General features: G+C 42.0%; 11 non-coding genes and 1 pseudogene across 11 annotated transcripts; 5 read left to right on the top strand and 7 right to left on the bottom strand.

Moving 5' to 3' along the window:
• Positions 1–10,169: 10,169 nt before the first annotated feature.
• LOC135048147 (U1 spliceosomal RNA) lies at positions 10,170–10,333 on the top strand. Its single transcript, XR_010240086.1, has one exon. It is a non-coding gene; the product is annotated as a U1 spliceosomal RNA (small nuclear RNA).
• A 152-nt stretch (positions 10,334–10,485) lies between these two features.
• Positions 10,486–10,648, top strand: LOC135048163 (U1 spliceosomal RNA). Its single transcript, XR_010240102.1, has one exon. It is a non-coding gene; the product is annotated as a U1 spliceosomal RNA (small nuclear RNA).
• A 655-nt stretch (positions 10,649–11,303) lies between these two features.
• LOC135048139 (U1 spliceosomal RNA) lies at positions 11,304–11,467 on the top strand. The gene has a single exon (XR_010240078.1). It is a non-coding gene; the product is annotated as a U1 spliceosomal RNA (small nuclear RNA).
• A 5,546-nt stretch (positions 11,468–17,013) lies between these two features.
• LOC135048054 (U1 spliceosomal RNA) lies at positions 17,014–17,177 on the bottom strand. Its single transcript, XR_010240006.1, has one exon. It is a non-coding gene; the product is annotated as a U1 spliceosomal RNA (small nuclear RNA).
• Positions 17,178–17,848: 671 nt separating this feature from the next.
• Positions 17,849–18,011, bottom strand: LOC135048100 (U1 spliceosomal RNA). Its single transcript, XR_010240039.1, has one exon. It is a non-coding gene; the product is annotated as a U1 spliceosomal RNA (small nuclear RNA).
• A 152-nt stretch (positions 18,012–18,163) lies between these two features.
• LOC135048131 (U1 spliceosomal RNA) lies at positions 18,164–18,327 on the bottom strand. The gene has a single exon (XR_010240070.1). It is a non-coding gene; the product is annotated as a U1 spliceosomal RNA (small nuclear RNA).
• A 671-nt stretch (positions 18,328–18,998) lies between these two features.
• On the bottom strand, positions 18,999–19,161 carry LOC135048070 (U1 spliceosomal RNA). Its single transcript, XR_010240018.1, has one exon. It is a non-coding gene; the product is annotated as a U1 spliceosomal RNA (small nuclear RNA).
• A 152-nt stretch (positions 19,162–19,313) lies between these two features.
• On the bottom strand, positions 19,314–19,477 carry LOC135048129 (U1 spliceosomal RNA). Its single transcript, XR_010240068.1, has one exon. It is a non-coding gene; the product is annotated as a U1 spliceosomal RNA (small nuclear RNA).
• A 702-nt stretch (positions 19,478–20,179) lies between these two features.
• LOC135048094 (U1 spliceosomal RNA) lies at positions 20,180–20,314 on the bottom strand (annotated as a pseudogene).
• Positions 20,315–20,466: 152 nt separating this feature from the next.
• Positions 20,467–20,630, bottom strand: LOC135048146 (U1 spliceosomal RNA). The gene has a single exon (XR_010240085.1). It is a non-coding gene; the product is annotated as a U1 spliceosomal RNA (small nuclear RNA).
• Positions 20,631–26,583: 5,953 nt separating this feature from the next.
• LOC135048153 (U1 spliceosomal RNA) lies at positions 26,584–26,747 on the top strand. The gene has a single exon (XR_010240092.1). It is a non-coding gene; the product is annotated as a U1 spliceosomal RNA (small nuclear RNA).
• Positions 26,748–26,899: 152 nt separating this feature from the next.
• LOC135048063 (U1 spliceosomal RNA) lies at positions 26,900–27,062 on the top strand. The gene has a single exon (XR_010240012.1). It is a non-coding gene; the product is annotated as a U1 spliceosomal RNA (small nuclear RNA).
• The last annotated feature ends 380 nt before the right edge of the window (positions 27,063–27,442 follow it).

Genomic DNA, 27,442 nt, shown 5'->3' on the forward strand with positions numbered 1-27,442 from the left:
TGGATTTGCATACGGTGATGTCATCCAAGCAGTGGGTCAAAGTTGGCTTCAACCCTCGTCTGCATATGAAAAGAGAAAAGGGGCGTGCAGGGCATGACTAGTGGCAGCAGCTTCAGCACGAGGTGGAAGTGGATCTTGATCTTTCCCTATTTTTGGAACCTCAACATTTTTGTTCTCCATGGCCTTCTCTGATGTAATCAGAGTTAGATTTGATTAAGTGATTTTATAAAAAAACAGCTAGGAAGCACAATTTAGCAGTGGGTTGCAGAGAAAAAGAATAATGCTGGCAGAAAAATCCAATTGAGTGATTAAACAGCTCTTCATTTTCTGGCTTTATTTTTATGATAACAAATTTGTTCTCTGAAAAGTGTCCACAAAGCCAAATATCTGATTAACATCTTTGTAGGGATGGTTTTTCACCTATTACTAAATTAAACTTGCTTCATTGGAAAGGCAGCAAGATGCATCCTCATTTCAATATCTACGGAAATAATACAGGTTGACACCAGGAAACATTAACGCCACTGCATCTTTACTGTTTTCTCATGTGGAAGTCTGTTTAATGTGAAAACAAGGTGATATCTAATTAGCACACAGGTAAGGAATTAAGAAAATCTTTATTTAAGGGTGAAGATGTTTCTCACAAAATCGTTGCCCCAATGCATCATTGAAATTCAAGCTGGAAAGATGATTTTAATATATCACTTGTACATTTTGTATTGCTCTTCTGGTGACAATGTAGTTTGTTTTTGTCAATTACCATTTTAATTATCGGGTAAAGAAAATTAAGTGGATTTTTGAAAGAAAACAATACTGTCAATATACTATTAAAACAAATTAAAATGGTAAAAGTTATTGTACTTTAAGTAAAAATAAAAGAGCAAAAATATCAATCCCAGTTTTGGATTACGTTAATTAACAAAAAAAAAATGCATATAGCAGAGGATAGTTTCAATCTGCCTACCTCTGGGTTATGGACCCAGCATGCTTCCATTACAGTACTCTGCTGCACATGTAAGTGCAAAAGATCCTGAAGCACTCACTCATCATGGGAAAGTACCAATGTGTTTCTTCATTGGTTGATGGAAGAAACATCTTACAAAAACTCTCCACATTATTGACTTTTTAAAATGTTTCTAGGAATCGTTCTAGATGAATGCTTATTAGCCTTTGTCAGTATGTACTTTTGCAAAGTGTCGCTGTGGCGCAATCAGTTAGTGTGTAAGGCTATTAACCAAAAGGTTGGTGGTTCAATCCCACCCAGGGACTTAATTGACCTTGTTATCAGATTTTGGTGATCTTTAAGTAGACAAGTCAAAATTTCAAACCCCCTGTTATGGTGTAGGGTACCTGGCCTTCTCTGATGTAGTTAGATTTGATTCAGTGATTTTATAAAAACAGCTAGGAAGCACAATTTAGCAGTGGGTTGCAGAGAAAAAGAAATATGCTGGCAGAAAAATCCAATTGAGTGATTAAACAGCTCTTCATTTTCTGGCTTTATTTTTATGCTAACTAATTTGTTCTCTGAAAAGTGTCCACAAAGCCAAGTATCTGATTAACATATTTGTAGGGATGGTTTTTCATCTATTACTAAATTAAACTTGCTTCATTGGAAAGGCAGCAAGATGCATCCTCATTTCAATATCTACTGAAATAATACAGGTTGACACCAGGAAACATTAACGCCACTGCATCCTTGCTGCTTTCTCATGTGGAAGTCTGTTTAATGTGAAAACAAGGTGATATCTAATTAGCACACAGGTAAGGAATTAAGAAAATCTTTATTTAAGGGTGAAGATGTTTCTCACATAATCGTTGCCCCAATGCATCATTGAAATTCAAGCTGGAAAGATGATTTTAATGTATCACTTGTACATTTTGTATTGCTCTTCTGGTGACAATGTAGTTTGTTTTTGTTAATTACCATTTTAATAATAGGGTAAAGAAAATTAAGTGGATTTTTGAAAGAAAACAATATTGTCAATATACTATTAAAACAAATTAAAATGGTAAAAGTTATTGTACTTTAAGTAAAAATAAAAGCTAAAATATCAATCCCAGTTTTGGATTACTTTAATGAACAAAAAAAAATGCATATAGCAAAGGATAGTTTCAATCTGCCTACCTCTGGGTTATGGGCCCAGCATGCTTCCATTGCAGTACTCTGCTGCACATTTAAGTGCAAGAGATCCTGAAGCACTCACTCATCATGCGAAAGTACCAATGTGTTTCTTCATTGGTTGCTGGAAGAAACATCTTACAAAAACTCTCCAGATTATTGACTTTTTAAAGTTTTTCTAGGAAACGTTCTAGATGAATGCTTATTAGTCTTTGTCAGTATGGACTTTTTGCAAAGTGTCTCTGTGGCGCAATCTGTTAGTGTGTTCAGCTATTAATCAAAAGGTTGGTGGTTCAATCCCACCCAGGGACGTAATTGACCTTGTGATCAGATTTTGGTGATATTTAAGTAGACAAGTCAAAATTGCAAACCCTCTCTTATGGTGTAGGGTACCTGGCCTTCTCTGATGTAATCAGAGTTAGATTTGATTAAGTGATTTTATAAAAAAAACAGCTAGGAAGCACAATTTAGCAGTGGGTTGCAGAGAAAAAGAAAAATGCTGGCAGAAAAATCCAATTGAGTGATTAAACAGCTCTTCATTTTCTGGCTTTATTTTTATGATAACAAATTTGTTCTCTGAAAAGTGTCCACAAAGCCAAGTATCTGATTAACATCTTTGTAGGGATGGTTTTTCACCTATTACTAAATTAAACTTGCTTCATTAAAAAGGCAGCAAGATGCATCCTCATTTCAATATCTACAGAAATAATACAGGTTGACACCAGGAAACATTAACACCACTGCATCTTTGCTGTTTTCTCATGTGGAAGTCTGTTTAATGTGAAAACAAGGTGATATCTAATTAGCACACAGGTAAAGAATTAAGAAAATCTTTATTTAAGGGTGAAGATGTTTCTCACAAAATCGTTGCCCCAATGCATCATTGAAATTCAAGCTGGAAAGATGATTTTAATATATCACTTGTACATTTTGTATTGCTCTTCTGGTGACAATGTAGTTTGTTTTTGTCAATTACCATTTTAATAATCGGGTAAAGAAAATTAATTGGATTTTTGAAAGAAAACAATACTGTCAATATACTATTAAAACAAATTAAAATGGTAAAAGTTGTTGTACTTTAAGTAAAAATAAAAGCTAAAATATCAATCCCAGTTTTGGATTACTTTAATGAACAAAAAAAAATGCATATAGCAAAGGATAGTTTCAATCTGCCTACCTCTGGGTTATGGGCCCAGCATGCTTCCATTGCAGTACTCTGCTGCACATGTAAGTGCAAGAGATCCTGAAGCACTCACTCATCATGCGAAAGTACCAATGTGTTTCTTCGTTGGTTGCTGGAAGAAACATCTTACAAAAACTCTCCAGATTATTGACTTTTTAAAGTTTTTTTAGGAAACGTTCTAGATGAATGCTTATTAGTCTTTGTCAGTATGTACTTTTTGCAAAGTGTCTCTGTGGCGCAATTGGTTAGTGTGTTCAGCTATTAATCAAAAAGTTGGTGGTTCAATCCCACCCAGGGACATAATTGACCTTGTGATCAGATTTTGGTGATATTTAAGTAGACAAGTCAAAATTGCAAACCCCCTCTTATGGTGTAGGGTACCTGGCCTTCTCTGATGTAATCAGAGTTAGATTTGATTAAGTGATTTTATAAAAAAACAGCTAGGAAGCACAATTTAGCAGTGGGTTGCAGAGAAAAAGAAAAATGCTGGCAGAAAAATCCAATTGAGTGATTAAACAGCTCTTCATTTTCTGGCTTTATTTTTATGATAACAAATTTGTTCTCTGAAAAGTGTCCACAAAGCCAAGTATCTGATTAACATTTTTGTAGGGATGGTTTTTCACCTATTACTAAATTAAACTTGCTTCATTGGAAAGGCAGCAAGATGCATCCTCATTTCAATATCTACGGAAATAATACAGGTTGACACCAGGAAACATTAACGCCACTGCATCTTTGCTGTTTTCTCATGTGGAAGTCTGTTTAATGTGAAAACAAGGTGATATCTAATTAGCACACAGGTAAGGAATTAAGAAAATCTTTATTTAAGGGTGAAGATGTTTCTCACAAAATCGTTGCCCCAATGCATCATTGAAATTCAAGCTGGAAAGATGATTTTAATATATCACTTGTACATTTTGTATTGCTCTTCTGGTGACAATGTAGTTTGTTTTTGTCAATTACCATTTTAAAAATCGGGTAAAGAAAATTAATTGGATTTTTGAAAGAAAACAATACTGTCAATATACTATTAAAACAAATTAAAATGGTAAAAGTTATTGTACTTTAAGTAAAAATAAAAGCTAAAATATCAATCCCAGTTTTGGATTACTTTAATGAACAAAAAAAAAATGCATATAGCAAAGGATAGTTTCAATCTGCCTACCTCTGGGTTATGGGCCCAGCATGCTTCCAGTGCAGTACTCTGCTGCACATGTAAGTGCAAGAGATCCTGAAGCACTCACTCATCATGCGAAAGTACCAATGTGTTTCTTCATTGGTTGCTGGAAGAAACATTTTACAAAAACTCTCCAGATTATTGACTTTTTAAAGTTTTTCTAGGAAACGTTCTAGATGAATGCTTATTAGTCTTTGTCAGTATGTACTTTTTGCAAAGTGTCTCTGTGGCGCAATCGGTTAGTGTGTTCAGCTATTAATCAGAAGGTTGGTGGTTCAATCCCACCCAGGGGCGTAATTGACATTGTGATCAGATTTTGGTAATATTTAAGTAGACAAGTCAAAATTGCAAAACCCCTCTTATGGTGTAGGGTACCTGGCCTTCTCTGATGTAATCAGAGTTAGATTTGATTAAGTGATTTTATAAAAAAAACAGCTAGGAAGCACAATTTAGCAGTGGGTTGCAGAGAAAAAGAAAAATGCTGGCAGAAAAATCCAATTGAGTGATTAAACAGCTCTTCATTTTCTGGCTTTATTTTTATGATAACAAATTTGTTCTCTGAAAAGTGTCCACAAAGCCAAGTATCTGATTAACATCTTTGTAGGGATGGTTTTTCACCTATTACTAAATTAAACTTGCTTCATTGGAAAGGCAGCAAGATGCATCCTCATTTCAATATCTACGGAAATAATACAGGTTGACACCAGGAAACATTAACGCCACTGCATCTTTGCTGTTTTCTCATGTGGAAGTCTGTTTAATGTGAAAACAAAGTGATATCTAATTAGCACACAGGTAAGGAATTAAGAAAATCTTTATTTAAGGGTGAAGATGTTTCTCACAAAATCGTTGCCCCAATGCATCATTGAAATCCAAGCTGGAAAGATGATTTTAATATATCACTTGTACATTTTGTATTGCTCTTCTGGTGACAATGTAGTTTGTTTTTGTCAATTACCATTTTAATAATCGGGTAAAGAAAATTAATTGGATTTTTGAAAGAAAACAATACTGTCAATATACTATTAAAACAAATTAAAATGGTAAAAGTTATTGTACTTTAAGTAAAAATAAAAGAGCAAAAATATCAATCCCAGTTTTGGATTACTTTAATTAACAAAAAAAAAATGCATATAGCAGAGGATAGTTTCAATCTGCCTACCTCTGGGTTATGGACCCAGCATGCTTTCATAACAGTACTCTGCTGCACATGTAAGTGCAAGAGATCCTGAAGCACTCACTCATCATGGGAAAGTACCAATGTGTTTCTTCATTGGTTGATGGAAGAAACATCTTACAAAAACTCTCCAGATTATTGACTATTTAAAGTTTTTATAGGAAACGTTCTAGATGAATGCTTATTAGCCTTTGTCAGTATGTACTTTTGCAAAGTGTCGCTGTGGCGCAATCAGTTAGTGTGTACAGCTATTAACCAAAAGGTTGGTGGTTCAATCCCACCCAGGGACATAATTGACCTTGTTATCAGATTTTGTTGATCTTTAAGTAGACAAGTCAAAATTTCGAAAACCCCTGTTATGGTGTAGGGTACCTGGCCTTCTCTGATGTAATCAGAGTTAGATTTGATTCAGTGATTTTATAAAAACAGCTAGGAAGCACAATTTAGCAGTGGGTTGCAGAGAAAAAGAAATATGCTGGCAGAAAAATCCAATTGAGTGATTAAACAGCTCTTCATTTTCTGGCTTTATTTTTATGCTAACTAATTTGTTCTCTGAAAAGTGTCCACAAAGCCAAGTATCTGATTAACATATTTGTAGGGATGGTTTTTCACCTATTACTAAATTAAACTTGCTTCATTGGAAAGGCAGCAAGATGCATCCTCATTTCAATATCTACTGAAATAATACAGGTTGACACCAGGAAACATTAACGCCACTGCATCCTTGCTGCTTTCTCATGTGGAAGTCTGTTTAATGTGAAAACAAGGTGATATCTAATTAGCACACAGGTAAGGAATTAAGAAAATCTTTATTTAAGGGTAAAGATGTTTCTCACAAAATCATTGCCCCAATGCATCATTGAAATTCAAGCTGGAAAGATGATTTTAATATATCACTTGTACATTTTGTATTGCTCTTCTGGTGACAATGTAGTTTGTTTTTGTCAATTACCATTTTAATAATAGGGTAAAGAAAATTAAGTGGATTTTTGAAAGAAAACAATACTGTCAATATACTATTAAAACAAATTAAAATGGTAAAAGTTATTGTACTTTAAGTAAAAATAAAAGCTAAAATATCAATCCCAGTTTTGGATTACTTTAATGAACAAAAAAAAAATGCATATAGCAAAGGATAGTTTCAATCTGCCTACCTCTGGGTTATGGGCCCAGCATGCTTCCATTGCAGTACTCTGCTGCACATGTAAGTGCAAGAGATCCTGAAGCACTCACTCATCATGCGAAAGTACCAATGTGTTTCTTCATTGGTTGCTGGAAGAAACATCTTACAAAAACTCTCCAGATTATTGACTTTTTAAAGTTTTTCTAGGAAACGTTCTAGATGAATGCTTATTAGTCTTTGTCAGTATATTCTTTTTGCAAAGTGTCTCTGTGGCGCAATCGGTTAGTGTGTTCAGCTATTAATCAAAAGGTTGGTGGTTCAATCCCACCCAGGGACGTAATTGACCTTGTGATCAGATTTCGGTGATATTTAAGTAGACAAGTCAAAATTGCAAACCCCCTCTTATGGTGTAGGGTACCTGGCCTTCTCTGATGTAATCAGAGTTAGATTTGATTAAGTGATTTTATAAAAAAACAGCTAGGAAGCACAATTTAGCAGTGGGTTGCAGAGAAAAAGAAAAAAGCTGGCAGAAAAATACAATTGAGTGATTAAACAGCTCTTCATTTTCTGGCTTTATTTTTATGATAACAAATTTGTTCTCTGAAAAGTGTCCACAAAGCCAAGTATCTGATTAACATCTTTGTAGGGATGGTTTTTCACCTATTACTAAATTAAACTTGCTTCATTGGAAAGGCAGCAAGATGCATCCTCATTTCAATATCTACGGAAATAATACAGGTTGACACCATGAAACATTAACGCCACTGCATCTTTGCTGTTTTCTCATGTGGAAGTCTGTTTAATGTGAAAACAAGGTGATATCTAATTAGCACACAGGTAAGGAATTAAGAAAATCTTTATTTAAGGGTGAAGATGTTTCTCACAAAATCGTTGCCCCAATGCATCATTGAAATCCAAGCTGGAAAGATGATTTTAATATATCACTTGTACATTTTGTATTGCTCTTCTGGTGTCAATGTAGTTTGTTTTTGTCAATTACCATTTTAATAATCGGGTAAAGAAAATTAAGTGGATTTTTGAAAGAAAACAATACTGTCAATATACTATTAAAACAAATTAAAATGGTAAAACTTATTGTTACTTTAAGTAAAAATAAAAGAGCAAAAATATCAATCCCAGTTTTGGTTTACTTTAATTAACAAAAAAAAATGCATACAGCAGAGGATAGTTTCAATCTGCCTACCTCTGGGTTATGGACCCAGCGAGCTTCCATTACAGTACTCTGCTGCACATGTAATTGCAAGAGATCCTGAAGCACTCACTCATCATGGGAAAGTACCAATGTGTTTCTTCATTGGTTGATGGAAGAAACATCTTACAAAAACTCTCCAGATTATTGACTATTTAAAGTTTTTCTAGGAAACGTTCTAGATGAATGCTTATTAGCCTTTGTCAGTATGTACTTTTGCAAAGTGTCTCTGTGGTGCAATCGGTTAGTGTGTTTGGTTATTAACCAAAGGGTTGGTGGTTCAATCCCACCCAGGGATGTTATTGACCTTGTCATCAGATTTTGGTGATCTTTAAGTAGACAAGTCAAAATTTCAAACCCCCTCTTATGGTGTAGGGTACCTGGCCTACTCTGATGTAATCAGAGTTAGATTTGATTAAGTGATTTTATCAAAAAACAGCTAGGAAGCACAATTTAGCAGTGGGTTGCAGAGAAAATGAAATATGCTGGCAGAAAAATCCAATTGAGTGATTAAACAGCTCTTCATTTTCTGGCTTTATTTTTATGCTAACAAATTTGTTCTCTGAAAAGTGTCCACAAAGCCAAGTATCGGATTAACATCTTTGTAGGGATGGTTTTTCACCTATTACTAAATTAAACTTGCTTCATTGGAAAGGCAGCAAGATGCATCCTCATTTCAATATCTACTGAAATAATACAGGTTGACACCAGGAAACATTAACGCCACTGCATCCTTGCTGCTTTCTCATGTGGAAGTCTGTTTAATGTGAAAACAAGGTGATATCTAATTAGCACACAGGTAAGGAATTAAGAAAATCTTTATTTAAGGGTGAAGATGTTTCTCACAAAATCGTTGCCCCAATGCATCATTGAAATTCAAGCTGGAAAGATGATTTTAATATATCACTTGTACATTTTGTATTGCTCTTCTGGTGACAATGTAGTTTGTTTTTGTCAATTACCATTTTAATAATCGGGTAAAGAAAATTAAGTGGATTTTTGAAAGAAAACAATACTGTCAATATACTATTAAAACATATTAAAATGGTAAAAGTTATTGTACTTTAAGTAAAAATAAAAGAGAAAAAATATCAATCCCAGTTTTGGATTACTTTAATTAACAAAAAAAAAATGCATATAGCAGAGGATAGTTTCAATCTGCCTACCTCTGGGTTATGAACCCAGCATGCTTTCATTACAGTACTCTGCTGCACATGTAAGTGCAAGAGATCTTGAAGCACTCACTCATCATGGGAAAGTAACAATGTGTTTCTTCGTTGGTTGATGGAAGAAACATCTTACAAAAACTCTCCAGATTATTGACTTTTTAAAGTTTTTCTAGGAAACGTTCTAGATGAATGCTTATTAGCCTTTGTCAGTATGGACTTTTGCAAAGTGTCTCTGTGGCGCAATTGGTTAGTGTGATTGGTTATTAACCAAAGGGTTGGTGGTTCAATCCCACCCAGGGATGTAATTGACCTTGTTATCAGATTTTGGTGATCTTTAAGTAGACAAGTCAAAATTTCAAAAACCCCTGTTATGGTGTAGGGTGCCTGGCCTTCTCTGATGTAATCAGAGTTAGATTTGATTCAGTGATTTTATAAAAACAGCTAGGAAGCACAATTTAGCAGTGGTTTGCAGAGAAAAAGAAATATGCTGGCAAAAAAATCCAATTGAGTGATTAAACAGCTCTTCATTTTCTGGCTTTATTTTTATGATAACAAATTTGTTCTCTGAAAAGTGTCCACAAAGCCAAGTATCTGATTAACATCTTTGTAGGGATGGTTTTTCACCTATTACTAAATTAAACTTGCTTCATTGGAAAGGCAGCAAGATGCATCCTCATTTCAATATCTACTGAAATAATACAGGTTGACACCAGGAAACATTAACGCCACTGCATCCTTGCCGATGATAACCTCAAGTTGGGTCATTCGGTGCTGCAGAGTCGTACGCATTCTTCCACCCGTTCAAGAGCTTTGGTATAACCCCATGGTTCTTAATGTGACCCCAGCATCCTCTAGGTCGTATGAGAAAATAGGATTTTAATACCTACCGGTAAATCCTTTTCTCTTAGTCTGTAGAGGATGCTGGAGTTCCCTTGTGCTGCCTCAGTTGAATCTCCTTTACTTGACAGAGATGTGCCTGAGCAGCGGCCCTCCCCAGCCCTATCCCAAATCATACTTATTTTGCATAGGAGATACCATGGTCATGAAGATTATTCTCCCAGGGTGAGGTTCATTCATTGCATTCTGGGTATGCTGACCCCTGTGATTTCCCCAAATGTGGGTAACTCGACTGCATTATTTGTGGTAGTGGGGGACTGTGTTTGTGTTTTCCTCTGGTCAGCTCTGGTAAAAGTCAGATTTCTTTGTTTCAGATCTTCCTCTAGCCTTGTTCTTCTTTCGAGAGTTCCCTTGTGCTGCCTCAGTTGGATCTCCTTCACTTGACAGGGGGGTGCCCGAGCAGCGACCCTCCCCAGCTCAAGCCCAACTCCTACTTACCTGCCAGGTGAGATACTATGATCATGAAGGTGCTTCTCCCAGGGCAAGGCTCACCCATTGCACTCTGGGTGTGCTGCCCCTGCGATTTCCCCAAATGTGGGAAACTTGACTGCATAATTTGTGTTTCCCCTGGTCGGCTCTCGTATAATTCAGATCTCTTTGTCTCAGGTCTCTCTCCAGCCTAGTTTGCTGTCTGTTTCCACTTCTTTTTTCTTGAGCCCCTCCCTTTTATACCCTTGTGCACTATCCTGACTTCTCCTCCTGTCTGCTTACTTTGTGCCTTCCAATGCACAATGCAAACTACACACCCTTTTACTTGCCTTACAGAGCAGCTCTGGAGCTGTTACAGTGCCAAGCTGCTGTAAGAAATCAGCTTGAATGCTTCAGGGGCTGGGGCATTGTCAACATGAGCCCCACACCGAAGGAGGGTGGGGGTGTTTAATGCGAACTAAGGGTCATCCAAGCGCCGCAAAAGGCCGCCATGCCCTGCATACCCCTTTTCTCTTTTCATATGCAGATGAGGGTTCCAGCCAACTTTGGCCCACTGCTTGGATGACATCACCGTATGCAAATCCATCTTCTGCAGAACTTCCCCCAGGAATGCTTGTACTAGTTGTTGCATTTGGTTTGTTGTTTGGGGGTGCTTCAGTATTAGGCAGCCTTCTGCCCTCCCATGTTCATCTGAAAATATGTGTACTCCCTGCAGTTGTTGTCTCCAGATGAGAGTTCCCTTGTGCTGCCTCAGTTGAATCTCCTTTACTTGACAGAGATGTGCCTGAGCAGCGGCCCTCCCCAGCCCTATCCCAAATCATACTTATTTTGCATAGGCGATACCATGGTCATGAAGATTGTTCTCCCAGGGTGAGGTTCATTCATTGCATTCTGGGTATGCTGACCCCTGTGATTTCCCCAAATGTGGGAAACTCGACTGCATTATTTGTGGTAGTGGGGGACTGTGTTTGTGCTTTCCTCTGGTCAGCTCTGGTAAAAGTCAGATTTCTTTGTCTCAGATCTTCCTCTAGCCTTGTTCTTCTTTCGAGAGTTCCCTTGTGCTGCCTCAGTTGGATCTCCTTCACTTGACAGGGGGTGCCCGAGCAGCAATCCTCCACAGCTCTGGCCCAACTCCTACTTACCTGCCAGGAGAGATACTATGATCTTCACTGTTAGGGCAATCAGGATGTGGAATTCCCTGCCAGGGAAGGTGGTAATGGCGGACTCTGTAATTGGATTTAAAAAAGGAATGGATACATTTCTGAATGAAAAAGCTATCCAAGGTTATAATACTTAAAATATCAACATGGTTAATCCGGGGGTAACATGAGTTGTAGTAGCTAACTAGTCATAAAACATTATTCAGCAAGTATGTAGAATCATCACAACTTAAAACAGGTTGAACACGATGGGCAATTTGCCTCTATTCAACCTCAAAAACTATGTTACTATATGTTACTATATTACTATGTTACTGTAGTATACAGAACACCACAATGCAATGAGCAGTGATAGTGAGCACTGATGAGGATACTAGAACTGACACTGAGCAGCAAGATGCAGCACTGGACTATTAGTAATGTACTGTAGTATGCTGAGCACAACAATGCAGCACAAGACAATGAGCAGTGATACTGAGCACTGATGAGGATACTACTGAGAACTGACACTGAGCAGGAGAGACACACTACTAGTATTACTGAGCAGCAATAAGTATCCACTGATACTGAGCACTGATATTGAGATTTCCACTGAGAGAACATAGCCACGTCCTCTCCGCTCTCTCTTCAATGCACGAGTAAAAATGGCGGCAACGCGCAGCTCTTTATATGGAATCCGAATCTCGCGAGAATCCGACAGCGGGATGATGACATTTTCCCTTGTTCAGGTTTTCCGAGTCAGGCGGGAACAACCGAGCCTGCCTCGTACCAGTGTAAACCACGTGGAGTTCGTGGGGAATTCGGTTCTCGGAGAACCGAACCCGCTCCTCTCTACCTTATACCCATCAATTTTTTTTATTTTCAATCTAAGCCCCTGCAGTTTTCTGTAAGCATCTGCTTTGCTATGATGATCAACAAGTCACAAGGGCAAACACTCAGGGCTTGAGGCGTAGATCTTAGGACCAGCTGCTACAAGCATGGCAGAGGTGTCACTATCACTGGTGACACCCAGAGAGGTGGCGAGGGAGATTGTAATGCAGTGCGCGCAGATAAGCAGCGCAATGGTAAAACGGAGGCATGGTTTCATAGGTAGGGGCGTGGCCTGGTGGCCTGAATCTACATTTTGTTGCTCCGGGTGTCCCGGGGGTTGGGGGCTGCACCGGGGACTAGTGTGTGAGCGGTGCTGGCTCCTGCACAGTGACATGGCATGGCCACTAGAGATGTGCACCGGAAATTTTTCGGGTTTTGTGTTTTGGTTTTGGGTTCGGTTCCGCGGCCGTGTTTTGGGTTCGAACGCGTTTTGGCTAAACCTCACCGAATTTTTTGTTGTCGGATTCGGGTGTGTTTTGGATTCGGGTGTTTTTTTCAAAAAACCCTAAAAAACAGCTTAAATCATAGAATTTGGGAGTCATTTTGATCCCAAAGTATTATTAACCTCAATAACCATAATTTCCACTCATTTTCAGTCTATTCTTAACACCTCACACCTCACAATATTATTTTTAGTCCTAAAATTTGCACCGAGGTCGCTGGATGACTAAGCTCAGTGACCCAAGTGGCCGACACAAACACCTGGCCCATCTAGGAGTGGCACTGCAGTGTCACGCATGATGGCCCATCCAAAAAACACTCCCCAAACAGCACATGACGCAAAGAAAAAAAGAGGCGCAATGAGGTAGCTGTGTGACTAAGCTCAGCGACCCAAGTGGCCGACACAAACACCTGGCCCATCTAGGAGTGGCACTGCAGTGTCACGCAGGATGGCCCTTCCAAAAAACACTCCCCAAACAGCACATGACGCAAAGAAAAAAAGAGGCGCAATGAGGTAGCTGTGTGACTAAGCTCAGCGACCCAAGTGGACGACACAAACACCTGGCCCATCTAGGAGTGTCACTGCAGTGTCACGCAGGATGGCCCTTCCAAAAAACACTCCCCAAACAGCACATGACGCAAAGAAAAAAAGAGGCGCAATGAGGTAGCTGTGTGACTAAGCTCAGCGACCCAAGTGGCCGACACAAACACCTGGCCCATCTAGGAGTGGCACTGCAGTGTCACGCAGGATGGCCCTTCCAAAAAACACTCCCCAAACAGCACATGACGCAAAGAAAAATAAAAGAAAAAAGAGGTGCAAGGTGGAATTGCCTTGGGCCCTCCCACCCACCCTTATGTTGTATAAACAGGACATGCACACTTTAACCAACCCATCATTTCAGTGACAGGGTCTGCCACACGACTGTGACTGAAATGACGGGTTGGTTTGGACCCCCACCAAAAAAGAAGCAATTAATCTCTCCTTGCACAAACTGGCTCTATAGAGGCAAGATGTCCACCTCATCATCCTCCGATTCATCACCGTGTACATCCCCCTCCTCACAGATTATCAATTCGTCCCCACTGGAATCCACCATCTCAGCTCCCTGTATACTTTGTGGAGGCAATTGCTGCTGGTCAATGTCTCCACGGAGAAATTGATTATAATTCATTTTAATGAACATCATCTTCTCCACATTTTCTGGAAGTAACCTCGTACGCCGATTGCTGACAAGGTGAGCGGCGGCACTAAACACTCTTTCGGAGTACACACTTGTGGGAGGGCAACTTAGGTAGAATAAAGCCAGTTTGTGCAAGGGCCTCCAAATTGCCTCTTTTTCCTGCCAGTATACGTACGGACTGTCTGACGTGCCTACTTGGATGCGGTCACTCATATAATCCTCCACCATTCTTTCAATGGTGAGAGAATCATATGCAGTGACAGTAGACGACATGTCCGTAATCGTTGGCAGGTCCTTCAGTCCGGACCAGATGTCAGCATCAGCAGTCGCTCCAGACTGCCCTGCATCACCGCCAGCGGGTGGGCTCGGAATTCTGAGCCTTTTCCTCGCACCCCCAATTGCGGGAGAATGTGAAGGAGGAGCTGTTGACCGATCAAGTTCCGCTTGACTTGATAATTTTCTCACCAGCAGGTCTTTGAACCCCTGCCGGAAAGAGAGATACAACGTAGGTTTTAAATCTAGGATCGAGCACGGTGGCCAAAATGTAGTGCTCTGATTTCAACAGATTGACCACCCGTGAATCCTGGTTAAGCGAATGAAGGGCTCCATCCACAAGTCCCACATGCCTAGCGGAATCGCTCTGTCTTAGCTCCTCCTTCAATGTCTCCAGCTTCTTCTGCAAAAGCCTGATGACGGGAATGACCTGACTCAGGCTGGCAGTGTCTGAACTGACTTCACGTGTGGCAAGTTCAAAAGGTTGCAGAACCTTGCACAACGTTGAAATCATTCTCCACTGCGCTTGAGACAGGTGCATTCCACCTCCTATATCGTGGTCAGATGTATAGGCTTGAATGGCCTTTTGCTGCTCCTCCATCCTCTGAAGCATATAGAGGGTTGAATTCCACCTCGTTACCACTTCTTGCTTCAGATGATGGCAGGGCAGGTTCAGGCGTTTTTGGTGTTGCTCCAGTCTTCTGTACGTGGTGCCTGTACGCCGAAAGTGTCCCGCAATTCTTGTGGCCACTGACAGCATCTCTTGCACGCCCCTGTCGTTTTTTAAATAATTCTGCACCACCAAATTCAAGGTATGTGCAAAACATGGGACGTGCTGGAATTTGCCCAGATATAATGCACGCACAATATTGCTGGCGTTGTCCGATGCCACAAATCCACAGGAGAGTCCAATTGGGGTAAGCCATTCTGTGATGATCTTCCTTAGTTGCCGTAAGAGGTTTTCAGCTGTGTGCGTATTCTGGAAAGCGGTGATACAAAGCGTAGCCTGCCTAGGAAAGAGTTGGCGTTTGCGAGATGCTGCTACTGGTGCCGCCGCTGCTGTTCTTGCGGCGGGAGTCAATACATCTACCCAGTGGGCTGTCACAGTCATATAGTCCTGAGTCTGCCCTGCTCCACTTGTCCACATGTCCGTGGTTAAGTGGACATTGGGTACAACTGCATTTTTTAGGACACTGGTGAGTCTTTTTCTGAGGTCTGTGTACATTTTCGGTATCGCCTGCCTAGAGAAATGGAACCTAGATGGTATTTGGTACCGGGGACACAGTACCTCAATCAAGTCTATAGTTGGCTCTGAAGTAATGATGGATACCGGAACCACGTTTCTCACTGCCCAGGATGCCAAGGCCTCAGTTATCCGCTTTGCAGCAGGATGACTGCTGTGATATTTCATCTTCCTTGCAAAAGACTGTTGGACAGTCAATTGCTTGGTGGAAGTAGTAAAAGTGGTCTTACGACTTCCCCTCTGGGATGACCATCGACTCCCAGCAGCAACAACAGCAGCGCCAGCAGCAGTAGGCGTTACACTCAAGGATGCATCGGAGGAATCCCAGGCAGGAGAGAACTCGTCAGAATTGTCAGTGACATGGCCTGCAGGACTATTGGCATTCCTGGGGAAGGAGGAAATTGACACTGAGGGAGTTGGTGGGGTGGTTTGCGTGAGCTTGGTTACAAGAGGAAGGGATTTACTGGTCAGTGGACTGCTTCCGCTGTCGCCCAAAGTTTTTGAACTTGTCACTGACTTATGATGAATGCGCTGCAGGTGACGTATAAGGGAGGATGTTCCGAGGTGGTTAACGTCTATACCCCTACTTATTACAGCTTGACAAAGGCAACACACGGCTTGACACCTGTTGTCCGCATTTCTGTTGAAATACTTCCACACCGAAGAGCTGATTTTTTTGGTATTTTCACCAGGCATGTCAATGGCCATATTCCTCCCACGGACAACAGGTGTCTCGCCGGGTGCCTGACTTAAACAAACCACCTCACCATCAGAATCCTCCTTGTCAATTTCCTCCCCAGCGCCAGCAACACCCATATCCTCCTCATCCTGGTGTGTTTTGGATTCGGGTGTTTTTTTCAAAAAACCCTAAAAAAACAGCTTAAATCATAGAATTTGGGAGTCATTTTGATCCCAAAGTATTGCCAAATTGCCCATCGTGTTCAACCTGTTTTAAGTTGTGATGATTCTACATACTTGCTGAATAATGTTTTATGACTAGTTAACTACTATAACTCATGTTACCCCCGGATTAACCATGTTGATATTTTAAGTATTATAACCTTGGATAGCTTTTTCATTCAGAAATGTATCCATTCCTTTTTTAAATCCAATTACAGAGTCCGCCATTACCACCTTCCCTGGCAGGGAATTCCACATCCTGATTGCCCTAACAGTGAAGATCATAGTATCTCACCTGGCAGGTAAGTAGGAGTTGGGCTAGAGCTGTGGAGGATTGCTGCTCGGGCACCCCCTGTCAAGTGAAGGAGATCCAACTGAGGCAGCACAAGGGAACTCTCGAAAGAAGAACAAGGCTAGAGGAAGATCTGAGACAAAGAAATCTGACTTTTACCAGAGCTGACCAGAGGAAAGCACAAACACAGTCCCCCACTACCACAAATAATGCAGTCGAGTTTCCCACATTTGGGGAAATCACAGGGGTCAGCATACCCAGAGTGCAATGAATGAACCTCACCCTGGGAGAACAATCTTCATGACCATGGTATCTCCTATGCAAAATAAGTATGATTTGGGATAGGGCTGGGGAGGGCCGCTGCTCAGGCACATCTCTGTCAAGTAAAGGAGATTCAACTGAGGCAGCACAAGGGAACTCTCATCTGGGGACAACAACTGCAGGGAGAACACATATTTTCAGATGAACATGGGAGGGCAGAAGGCTGCCTAATACTGAAGCACCCCCAAACAACAAACCAAATGCAACTACTAGTGCAAGCATTCCTGGGGGAAGGCCTGCAGCAGATGGATTTGCATATGGTGATGTCATCCAAGCAGTGGGTCAAAGTTGGCTTCAACCCTCGTCTGCATATGAAAATAAAAATGGGGTGTGCAGGGCATGGCGGCCTTTTGCGGCGCTTGGATGACCCCTAGTTCGCATTAAACACCTCCACCTTCCTTCGGTGTGGGGCTCATGTTGGCTATGCCCCAGCCCCTGAAGCATTCAAGCTGATTTCTTGCAGCAGCTGGGCACTGTAACAGCTCCAGAGCTGCTCTGTAAAGCAAGTAAAAGGGTGTGGGCCCTGCAGCACTACCTGTAGTTTGCATTGTGCTTTGGAAGGCACAAAGTAAGCAGACGGGAGAAGTCAGGATAGTGCACAAGGGCATAGAAGGGAGCGGCTCAAGAAAAGAGAAGTGGAAACAGACAGCAAACTAGGCTGGAGAGAGACCTGAGACAAAGAGATCTGAATTATACGAGAGCCGACCAGAGGAAACACAAATTATGTAATCAAGTGTCCCACATTTGGGGAAATCGTAGGAGCAGCACAACCAGAGTGCATTGGGTGAGCCTTGCCCTGGGAGAAGCACCTTCCTGATCATAGTATCTCACCTGGCAGGTAAGTAGGAGTTGGGCTAGAGCTGGGGAGGGTCGCTGTTCGGGCACCCCCCTGTCAAGTGAAGGAGCTCCAACTGAGGCAGCACAAGGAAACTCTCGAAAAAAGAACAAGGCTAGAGGAAGATCTGAGACAAAGAAATCTGACTTTTACCAGAGCTGACCAGAGGAAAGCACAAACACAGTCCCCCACTACCACAAATAATGCAGTCGAGTTTCCCACATTTGGGGAAATCACAGGGGTCAGCATACCCAGAATGCAATGAATGAACCTCACCCTGGGAGAACAATCTTCATGACAATGGTATCTCCTATGCAAAATAAGTATGATTTGGGATAGGGCTGGGGAGGGCCGCTGCTCAGGCACATCTCTGTCAAGTAAAGGAGATTCAACTGAGGCAGCACAAGGGAACTCTCATCTGGGGACAACAACTGCAGGGAGAACACATATTTTCAGATGAACATGGGAGAGCAGAAGGCTGCCTAATACTGAAGCACCCCCAAACAACAAACCAAATGCAACAACTAGTACAAGCATTCCTGGGAAAAGGTCTGCAGAAGACGGATTTGCATACGGTGATGTCATCCAAGCAGTGGGCCAAAGTTGGCTGGAACCCTCATCTGCATATGAAAAGAGAAAAGGGGTATGCAGGGCATGGCGGCCTTTTGCGGCGCTTGGATGACCCTTAGTTCGCATTAAACACCTCCACCCTCCGTCGGTGTGGGGCTCATGTTGGCTATGCCCCAGCCCCTGAAGCATTCAAGCTGATTTCTTGCAGCAGCTGGGCACTGTAACAGCTCCAGAGCTGCTCTGAAAGGCAAGTAAAAGGGTGTGGGCCCTGCAGCACTACCTGTAGTTTGCATTGTGCGTTGGAAGGCACAAAGTAAGCAGACAGGAGAAGTCAGGAGAGTGCACAAGGGCATAGAAGGCAGCGGCTCAAGAAAAGAGAAGTGGAAACAGACAGCAAACTAGGCTGGAGAGAGACCTGAGACAAAGAGATCTGAATTATACGAGAGCCGACCAGGGGAAACACAAATTATGCAGTCAAGTTTCCCACATTTGGGGAAATCGCAGGAGCAGCACACCCAGAGTGCAATGGGTGAGCCTTGCCCTGGGAGAAGCACCTTCATGATCATAGTATCTCACCTGGCAGGTATGTAGGAGTTGGGCTAGAGCTGGGGAGGGTCGCTGCTTGGGTACCCCCCTGTCAAGTGAAGGAGATCAAACTGAGGCAGCACAATGGAACTCTCGAAAGAAGAACAAGGCTAGAGGAAGATCTGAGACAAAGAAATCTGACTTTTACCAGAGCTGACCAGAGGAAAACACAAACACAGTCCCCCACTACCACAAATAATGCAGTTGAGTTTCCCACATTTGGGGAAATCACAGGGGTCAGCATACCCAGAATGCAATGAATGAACCTCACCCTGGGAGAACAATCTTTATGACCATGGTATCTCCTATGCAAAATAAGTATGATTTGGGAAAGGGCTGGGGAGGGCCGCTGCTCAGGCACATCTCTGTCAAGTAAAGGAGATTCAACTGAGGCAGCACAAAGGAACTCTCATCTGGGGACAACAACTGCCGGGAGAACACATATTTTCAGATGAACATGGGAGGGCAGAAGGCTGCCTAATACTGAAGCACCCCCAAACAACAAACCAAATGCAACAACTAGTTCAAGCATTCCTGGGGGAAGGTCTGCAGAAGACGGATTTGCATACAGTGATGTCATCCAAGCAGTGGGCCAAAGTTGGCTGGAACCCTCATCTGCATATGAAAAGAGAAAAGGGGTATGCAGGGCATGGCGGCCTTTTGCGGCGCTTGGATGACCCTTAGTTCGCATTAAACACCCCCACCCTCCTTCGGTGTGGGGCTCATGTTGGCCATGCCCCAGCCCCTGAAGCATTCAAGCTGATTTCTTTCAGCAGCTTGGCACTGTAACAGCTCCAGAGCTGCTCTGTAAGGCAAGTAAAAGGGTGTGGGCCCTGCAGCACTACCTGTAGTTTGCATTGTGCATCGGAAGGCACAAAGTAAGCAGACAGGAGGAGAAGTCAGGATAGTGCACAAGGGTGTAGAAGGGAGGGGCTCAAGAAAAAAGAAGTGGAAACAGACAGCAAACTAGGCTGGAGAGAGACCTGAGACAAAGAGATCTGAATTATATGAGAGCCGACTAGGGGAAACACAAATTATGCAGTCAAGTTTCCCACATTTGGGGAAATCGCAGGGGCAGCACACCCAGAGTGCAATGGGTGAGCCTTGCCCTGGGAGAAGCAACTTCATGATCATAGTATCTAACCTGGCAGGTAAGTAGGAGTTGGGCTAGAGCTGGGGAGGGTCGCTGCTCGGGCACCCCCCTGTCAAGTGAAGGAGATCCAACTGAGGCAGCACAAGGGAACTCTTGAAAGAAGAACAAGGCTAGAGGAAGATCTGAGACAAAGAAATCTGACTTTTACCAGAGCTGACCAGAGGAAAGCACAAACACAGTCCCCCACTACCACAAATAATGCAGTTGAGTTTCCCACATTTGGGGAAATCACAGAGGTCAGCATACCCAGAATGCAATGAATGAACCTAACCCTGGGAGAACAATCTTCATGACCATGTTATCTCCTATGCAAAATAAGTATGATTTGGGATAGGGCTGGGGAGGGCCGCTGCTCAGGCACATCTCTGTCAAGTAAAGGAGATTCAACTGAGGCAGCACAAGGGAACTCTCATCTGGGGACAACAACTGCAGGGAGAACACATATTTTCAGATGAACATGGGAGGGCAGAAGGCTGCCTAATACTGAAGCACCCCCAAACAACAAACCAAATGCAACAAGATGAAGACCCATGTGCTAGAGCCAAGCCGCAGGTACATTGAATGCTAGCAAGCTGAATATTTAAATCCTTTTTGTTCCGCAGCATTCCAATGCGGAAGATTCCATGGAACCAGAGATCCTTCCATTGAGAAGGACATGCTGCCTGGATGACTACACTGTGCAAATTAAATCACGGAGCCAGTTGGCTTGTGGGTGGCTCTGGTGACTGGGTGGTTGGGTGGGTGGTGTGTCGGAAGTGGAGCGCATGCAAATGATTGTGTATCATCCAGCTAGTGAGAGAGAAAACTCATGCAGGAGTGTTCCTGCTTGTCAGTGGGTTATGCACCTTGCCAGACGTTAAATCTACATAGAGCAGCTGGAGGGGACAAGAGCAGGTTTGCAAAATATAGATAGAAGAGCATATATGCTGGCGCATTCTCCATGATTGTGTCAGCTTATGTTTTGGTGCACTGCACTTTCCTCCACTAAGTTTTAGCCATTTTTGTTAAGCTCAAGTGTAGTTGCTTCTCGGCCTTTTGGCTGTGATCTTGTATCGTGGTTGAAGGGTCTGCTGGAGGGAGGGATTGTTTTCTTCATTGGCGAAAGATCAAAGATATTCCAGGATGGAAGGCTTGGGAACACTATCTGTTTTTCAGTTGTGGAAGAGCACAGAGGTCGGATTGGACTACATTCTATAGTAAAGGATATCTTTCTATTTATTGACCCTCCCCTTATATGTGTCTGTGTTACAATAAAGCTTCGGTTTTGTGAATCCCTCACCCTCTTACACTCCACACCCATAGCCTTATTAACTGTTGTATTATTGTATACTTTAAATGTATAGTGCAGTTCATGATTTATAGTGTAGACTGGCCTGTGCTGTAGTTCTTGAACTGTACTATACCGTCAGCATTTGTATTGTGTTTTGGCTGTGCTGCAACACTGTATTTATGTGTGCAATGTTTATGTATGTTTTTTTTTATGTCAATAAAGACTGCTTTTTCAAGCCAATATCTGAAAACAATCAATGTTTATCTTTGATGGCAATAAAAGTGGTATGATATTTGATGCTTTTGAAATCCAATATCTGATATGTCCCCTATCTGGGAACCATATATTAAATGGCTTTTCAGAAAAGGGAGATGGGAGAAGAGCTTTCATTACTTGTAGGACCGATGCACATAAAGAAGCAAAAAAACATACATAAACATTACACACATAAGTACCGCGTTGCGGCACAGCCAAAACACAATAGAAATGCTGATGGTATAGTACAGTTCAAGAACTACAGCACAGGCCAGCCTACACTATAAATCATGAACTGCACTATACATTTAAACTGTACAATAATACAACAGTTAATAAGGCTATGGGTGTGGAGTGTAAGAGGGTGAGGGAATCACAAGCCCGAAGCTTTATTGAAAGACTGACACATATAAGGGGAGGTTTAATAAATAGAAAGACATCCTTTACTATAGAATGTAGTCCAATCCGACCTCTGTGCTCTTCCACAACTGAAAAACAGATAGTGTTCCCAAGCCTTCCATCCTGGAATATCTTTGGTCTTTCGCCAATGAAGAAAGCAATCCCTCCCTCCAGCAGACCCTTCAACCACAATACAAGATCACAGCCAAAAGGCCGAGAAGCAACTACACTTGAGCTTAACAAAAATGGCTAAAACTTAGTGGAGGAAAGTGCAGTGCACCAAAACATAAGCTGACACAATCATGGAGAATGCGCCAGCATATATGCTCTTCTATCTATATTTTGCAAACATGCTCTTGTCCCCTCCAGCTGCTCTATGTAGATTTAACGTCTGGCAAGGTGCATAACCCACTGACAAGCAGGCACACTCCTGCATGAGTTTTCACTCTCACTAGCTGGATGATACACAATCATTTGCATGTGCTCCACCTCCGACACACCACCCACCCAACCACCCAGTCACCAGAGCCACCCACAAACCAACTGGCTCCGTGATTTAATTTGCACAGTGTAGTCATCCAGGCAGCATGTCCTTCTCAATGGAAGGATCTCTGGTTCCATGGAATCTTCCGCATTGGAATGCTGCGGAACAAAAAGGATTTAAATATTCAGCTTGCTAGCATTCAATGTACCTGCGGCTTGGCTCTAGCACATGGGTCTTCATCCTGTGGCCCTCCAGCTGCTGTGAAACTACACATCCCAGCACGCCCTGCCACAGTTTTGCTATAAGGTATGCTAAAACTGAGGCAGGGCATGCTGGGATGTGTAGTTCCATAGCAGCTGGAGGGTCGCAGGTTGAAGACCCATGTTTTAGCATGCCTGTTCTATGATGCATGTTCCGTGATGTCACAATCAGCTTGGAATGGGGTGTCTAGCAGGCATTTGCTGACAGCCACTTGAGGGAGACACACATCAGGAGATGCAGCATATCGGAGGTCTTCGATGCCTTTCCAGCAAATGCACACCACCTGCTGCTGGTCTGGACACAAAACAATGCCCACAATCGAAGTCCCAAAATGCCCAACTACAGGATTCATGTAAGTAGTGAATTTAGGAATGAATTTAGAAGTAGGAAATTAAGTTAGTTCACAAGTACATTCAAATTCAGATCTAAAGTCTAGGTAGGCCTCACGTCCTGGCAGCCGCCAGCATTTAAAAATGCCTTGATTAGAGGTACGGAATTAAATGTAGATAAGAAGTAGACACAAAATAAGACTCCGCAGAGCAGTTATCAGGTGTTTTTATCAATTGTTGCATTTAAAAAATCAAGCAATTAGGGAACACAATGTTGCAACAATGTAACCCTATTTGCAAAATAGTACTAAATAAGTTTGTCGATGTAAGACATTTGCAAAGGCGCATCCAAAACACGCTGGAAAATGCAACTGAATCTGTTTTTGGAGGCTAGAATAGGAAATGTGCATCGGTCCTACAAGTACTGAAAGCTCTTCTCCCATCTCCCTTTTCTGAAAAGCCATTTAATATATGGTTCCCAGATAGGGGACATATCAGATATTGCCTTTCAAAAGCAGCAAATATCATACCACTTCTATTGCCATCAAAGATAAACATTGATTGTTTTCAGATATTGGATTGAAAAAGCAGTCTTTATTGACATAAAGAAGCAAAAAAACATACATAAACATTACACACATAAGTACTGTGTTGCAGCACAGCCAAAACACAATACAAATGCTGTCGGTATAGTACAGTTCAAGAACTACAGTACAGGTCAGCCTACACTATAAATCATGAACTGCACTATACATTTAAACAATACAATAGTTAATAAGGCTATGGGTGTGGAGTGTAAGAGGGTGACGGAATCACAAGCCCAAAGCTTTATTAAAAGACAGACACATATAAAGGGAGGATTAATAAATACAAAGATACCCTTTACTATAGAATGTAGTCCAATCCGGTCTTTCAACTCTTCCACAACTGAAAAACGGATAGTGTTCCCAAGCCTTCCATCCTGGAATATCTTCAGTCTCTCGCCAATGAAGAAAACAATCCCTCCAGCAGACTCTTCAACCACAATACAATATCACAGCCAAAAGAGCGAGAAGCAACTACACTTGCGTTTAAACAAAATGGCTAAAACTTAGTGGAGGAAAGTGCAGTGCACCAAAACATAAGCTGACACAATCATGGAGAATGCGCCAGCATATATGCTCTTCTGTGTATATTTTCCAAACCTGCTCTTGTCCCCTCCAGTTGCTCCATGTAGATTTGACGTCTGGCAAGGTGCATAACTCACTGACAAGCAGGCACACTCCTGCATGAGTTTTCTCTCTCACTAGCTGGATGATACACATTCATTTGCATGTGCTCCACCTCCGACACACCGCCCACCCAACCACCCAGTCACCAGAGCCACCCACAAGCCAACTGGCTCCGTGATTTAATTTGCACAGTGCAGTCATCCAGGCAGCATGTCCTTCTCAATGGAATAATCTCTGGTTCCATGGAATCTTCCGCATTGGAATGCTGCGGAACAAAAAGGATTTAAACATTCAGCTTGCTAGCATTCAATGTACCTGCGGTTTGGTTCTAGCACATGGGTCTTCATCCTGTGGCCCTCCAGCTGCTGTGAAACTACACATCCCAGCATGCCCTGCCACAGTTTTGCTATTAAGGTATGCTAAAACTGAGGCAGGGCATGCTGGGATATGTAGTTCCACAGCAGCTGGAGGGTCGCAGGTTTCCTAGAAAAACTTTAAAAAGTCAATAATCTGGAGAGTTTTTGTAAGATGTTTCTTCCAGCAACCAATGAAGAAACACATTGGTACTTTCGCATGATGAGTGAGTGCTTCAGGATCTCTTGCACTTACATGTGCAGCAGAGTACTGCACTGGAAGCATGCTGGGCCCATAACCCAGAGGTAGGCAGATTGAAACTATCCTTTGCTATATGCATTTTTTTTTGTTCATTAAAGTAATCCAAAACTGGGATTGATATTTTAGCTTTTATTTTTACTTAAAGTACAATAACTTTTACCATTTTAATTTGTTTTAATAGTATATTGACAGTATTGTTTTCTTTCAAAAATCCAATTAATTTTCTTTACCCGATTATTAAAATGGTAATTGACAAAAACAAACTACATTGTCACCAGAAGAGCAATACAAAATGTACAAGTGATATATTAAAATCATCTTTCCAGCTTGAATTTCAATGATGCATTGGGGCAACGATTTTGTGAGAAACATCTTCACCCTTAAATAAAGATTTTCTTAATTCCTTACCTGTGTGCTAATTAGATATCACCTTGTTTTCACATTAAACAGACTTCCACATGAGAAAACAGCAAAGATGCAGTGGCGTTAATGTTTCCTGGTGTCAACCTGTATTATTTCCATAGATATTGAAATGAGGATGCATCTTGCTGCCTTTCCAATGAAGCAAGTTTAATTTAGTAATAGGTGAAAAACCATCCCTACAAAGATGTTAATCAGATACTTGGCTTTGTGGACACTTTTCAGAGAACAAATTTGTTATCATAAAAATAAAGCCAGAAAATGAAGAGCTGTTTAATCACTCAATTGGATTTTTCTGCCAGCATTTTTCTTTTTCTCTGCAACCCACTGCTAAATTGTGCTTCCTAGCTGATTTTTTATAAAATCACTTAATCAAATCTAACTCTGATTACATCAGAGAAGGCCAGGTACCCTACACCATAAGAGGGGGTTTGCAATTTTGACTTGTCTACTTAAATATCACCAAAATCTGATCACAAGGTCAATTACGTCCCTGGGTGGGATTGAACCACCAACCTTTTGACTAATAGGCACTTAGCAACTGTATAAATGTTAAGGATAATGTTAATAAGTTAACCAATGCAAGCATTAACCCGTGCAAGTTGTACCCTGTTTTGAACTTTGAACATGAGCCCCACACCAAAGGAGGTTGGAGGTGTTTAATGCAAACTAGGGGTCAGCCAAGCGCCGCAAAAGGCCACCATGCCCTGCACGCCCCTTTTCTCTTTTCATATGCAGACGAGGGTTGAAGCCAACTTTGACCCACTGCTTGGATGACATCACCATATGCAAATCCATCTGCGGCAGGCCTTCCCCCAGGAATGCTTGCACTAGTTGTTGCATTTGGTTTGTTGTTTGGGGGTGCTTCAGTATTAGGCAGCCTTCTGCCCTCCCATGTTCATCTGAAAATATATGTTCTCCCTGCAGTTGTTGTCCCCAGATGAGAGTTCCCTTGTGCTGCCTCAGTTGAATCTCCTTTACTTGATAGAGATGTGCATGAGCAGCGGCCCTCCCCAGCCCTATTCCAAATCATACTTATTTTGCATAGGAGATACCATGGTCATGAAGATTTTTCTCCCAGGGTGAGGTTCATTCATTGCATTTTGGGTATGCTGACCCCTGTGATTTCCCCAAATGTGGGAAACTTGACTGCATTATTTGTGGTAGTGGGAGGCTGTGTTTGTGATTTCTTCTGGTCAGCTCTGGTAAAAGTCAGATTTCTTTGTCTCAGATTTTCCTTTAGCCTTGTTCTTCTTTCGAGAGTTCCCTTGTGCTGCCTCAGTTGGATCTCCTTCACTTTACAGGGGGGTACCCGAGCAGCAACCCTCCCCAGCTCTAGACCAACTCCTACTTACCTGCCAGGTGAGATACTATGATCATGAAGGTGCTTCTCCCAGGGCAAGGCTCACCCATTGTACTCTGGGTGTGCTGCTCCTGCGATTTCCCCAAATGTGGGAAACTTGACTGCATAATTTGTGTTTCCCCTGGTCGGCTCTCGTATAATTCAGATCTCTTTGTCTCAGGTCTCTCTCCAGCCTAGTTTGCTGTCTGTTTCCACTTCTCTTTTCTTCAGCCGCTTCCTTCTATACCCTTGTGCACTATCCTGACTTCTCCTCCCGTCTGCTTACTTTGTGCCTTCCAATGCACAATGCAAACTACAGGTAGTGCTGCAGGGCCCACACCCTTTTACTTGCCTTACAGAGCAGCTCTGGAGCTGTTACAGTGCCCAGCTGCTGCAAGAAATCAGCTTGAATGCTTCAGGGGCTGGGGCATAGCCAACATGAGCCCCACACCGAAGGAGGGTGGAGGTGTTTAATGCAAACTAGGGGTCAGTCATGTTGGCTATGCCCCAGCCCCTGAAGCATTCAAGCTGATTTCTTGCAGCAGCTG

The sequence above is a fragment of the Pseudophryne corroboree genome, unplaced genomic scaffold (assembly GCF_028390025.1).
Source record: "Pseudophryne corroboree isolate aPseCor3 unplaced genomic scaffold, aPseCor3.hap2 scaffold_945, whole genome shotgun sequence".
In the NCBI taxonomy this organism is placed as follows: domain Eukaryota; kingdom Metazoa; phylum Chordata; class Amphibia; order Anura; family Myobatrachidae; genus Pseudophryne; species Pseudophryne corroboree.